The sequence below is a fragment of the Melozone crissalis genome, unplaced genomic scaffold (assembly GCF_028551555.1).
Source record: "Melozone crissalis strain CALT ecotype California unplaced genomic scaffold, PUWL_Pcris_2 ptg000018l_1, whole genome shotgun sequence".
Taxonomy (NCBI): Eukaryota; Metazoa; Chordata; class Aves; order Passeriformes; family Passerellidae; genus Melozone; species Melozone crissalis.
This window is the reverse complement of record NW_026535796.1, coordinates 22,045,261-22,048,040: the sequence shown is the minus strand read 5'-3', so window position 1 is coordinate 22,048,040 and position 2,780 is coordinate 22,045,261. Positions and strand designations below refer to the sequence as shown.

The 2,780-nt window shown below is 52.1% G+C and overlaps 1 pseudogene; it reads right to left on the bottom strand.

The window, feature by feature from the left end:
- Positions 1 to 874: 874 nt before the first annotated feature.
- On the bottom strand, positions 875 to 2,780 carry LOC128936434 (inositol 1,4,5-trisphosphate receptor-interacting protein-like 1; annotated as a pseudogene).

Here is a 2,780-nt window from a genome sequence, read left to right as displayed (position 1 = left end):
AGAGGATGACCGATGCTCTGCAAGGGAGGACCTTCATCTCTAGCACTTTGACATCTTGAGATAAATATAGAATATATTACCTTGCTTCTATCATTAGAAGGAGAATATGCTGTTCAGGATTTAGTTTGTGCTCTGGGAGGAGAAATGCTTTCGCTTTATCTCTCTATGTTCTGGTCTTGCCCATGCTGTATTATTAGAGCTTCAAAAACTTCACAGACTGAGTTACCACAATTGTCCTAGGACCTGGATATGGTATCCATCTACCCAGCTTGAGGCAGAAAAGGCAGCTATGCAAACTAAATTTGAGCTTGTATATAAGGGAGAAATGGAGAGCCTGTGCAGTGACAGGCTGTAAGCAGTAGGGAGTGAGAACTGTGTGTGTTTGTTAAAAAAGGCTTGCTAATAACCGTGCCTACTCCCAGCCAGTCACAGATTCACAACTAGTGGAGTTTACAAATGCTCTAGGTCTGGTCGAGGTAAAGGAGAGCTTGCACCATCCTAATACTGGAATATTCCAGTTTATTGAAACAATAAGAAAGAGGGTTCTGGACTGCTGAATGCACTAACTAGAGGGCATTAATAAATAGAGTAAAAGCACTACCTAGAGTGTCCTAATACATATATATATGTGTGTCTATATATATATATAGTAAATTCTCTAACTAGAGTGTGTTAATATATATAGTAAAAGCACTACCTAAAGGGTCCCAATATATAAAGTAGATTGAATAACTAGAGGGTATTAGTAAGTATAGCAAATGTGCTAATTCCAGGGTACTGATATATACTGTGAATGCACTAACTACAGGAGGTTCATATATACAGGGTCTATCAAGAGGCCCCAGAAGCACAGCTCTGTGCACCAGGATCTCTTTCAACGGCCGTGGAGCAGCAATTGTTTGAGCCGCTGCAGCAGGCGAACGTGCTCTGCAGAGCCTTGGTGTGGGCATCCGGACTGCTGGCCAGGTGCTGGAAGAGGTTGGGCGGTTAAGCCACCCGGAAGTCGGAGGGCAAACTGATCTCCTCAGGAATCTCTTGTTGCCCGTTGCGGAGTGGTTGTTTTGTGTCCAGAGAGCAGTGGAGGTACTTCAGGATATCCATCAGTCGCTGCCGGAAATCCCTCCTGCACCACCGAGACAGGGGGTAGAGTGCTCAGCAGGTGCATCACTGTGGTCTTCAGGGCGTAGCTGGAAAATCTCCACCCATCAGGATGCTGCTGGAGGAGCTGCAGGAACTTGCAGTGCCAACTGGAGGGCCTGTCTGGAAATGTGCTGGAAGAATTTTGCCTCTGCCACGGCATGAGTCTCAAGCCATGTTGTGCTTGGAATGCCTACTTCTGCAGGCTGGCTGCTCACAAAGATATCTGAGTCTCCTTGCTGCACTCCAAAGATCACCTCAGCCGCAAAGATTTCCTTGTCTTTCTTCAGGAGAAATTTGCAGGAGCGGCTGCAGGGCTGAAACACTAAACGCCAGTGGGGAGACTGAGGTAAAAGCATCCAGGCTATTCTCATGAATCGATAGAACCAGTGGACCGTTTTCTTCACATCTAGATAGGAGCCAGTGCAGAGGGTGTGCAGGAGGCTGGGGTCCTGTTTCCTTCTCAGCTCCTCCTCGGGATGGTGGAGGAAACATAGCATGTGCTCCCCCAGCCTCTCCCTCGTGCAGGTGCACAGCCGCTCCACACGGACACAGAACTTCCTCTCGAACATCCCCGCAGTGTCCAGCTCCAGGTGGAAGGCATGTCCTGGAGGGGGACTCAGGGGTACAAGCATGCAGTAGACAACACCTTGTGTACAGGAACTCCAGCCTTCAAAGCCGCTGCCCACTCTGATGGCTTGTTGTGGCACCGGGTAGAAGCTGTTGGACAAGCCTTGTCCAAAGATGCGTATGAGTTTGTCCATCAGGTCTGTAATCACGGAGCAGCCTTTGTCCAGATCCAGAAGAGGCAACTCTATGTCCACCTCTGAAAGGCTTCCAAGGTTCCTCTTGACGCTGTGGCGGTCATCATCTTCATTTGCATCGCTGTTGTCCTCTCCGTTTCCGGCAGCATTGACTTCCTCCACTTCCTCGTCGTTTACGTCTTCCTTTGCATCATCATAGCCTTCTTTTGCGCTGCTGGACCTCTCCTTGTGGCCACTGTTGTCTGGATCACATCTAATTTTCTTGTGTCCAAAGTGCAGTGCCAAGAGAAGGAGGAGGATTCCAGTCAGAGCCAAGAACTGCCACACAAGCGGAGCTCCCCAGGCCTCATGGCTCTGCTCCAGCTTCATCTGCTCCAGCTCCAGAGTGAGCTGAGTCATCTGCTGCTTCAGATAATCGGCCCGCTGCTGCATGCGCTCCAGCGCGGCCTCATCCAGCCCATCGCCGGCCTGCTGCGGGTACTGGAGGAGGGCTTGCGCAAGCAAGAAAAGGATGGCCAGCATGGCCTTAAGGAGGTGAGCAGGGGTTGAGTGGGGACGGGAGGGGGGTGCTGATAAGGGAAGTGGGGATCCCTGGGGAGCCCCAGGGATCTGATGGCCAGAAAGCGGGGCCCAGGCAGCTGGCAGGCTGCGAGGCCTGTGCCACTGCCCCAGCCGCGGCACCGTGCCCTGCCAAAGACGCTCCCGTGAGGGACCGGCCTCTGGATGCACGGTGAGAAGCGGCTGCTCGGGGTACTTGCGTTTCTGCCGTGGGCCTCGTTCCGCGTTCAGCACAGCCTCCTGCGTGCGTGCACGCTCGCCGCTCGCCGAGGCTGTACTGGGGCAGCGCTCCCTGCCGCTTGGCTTGATAGCTGCCCCCAT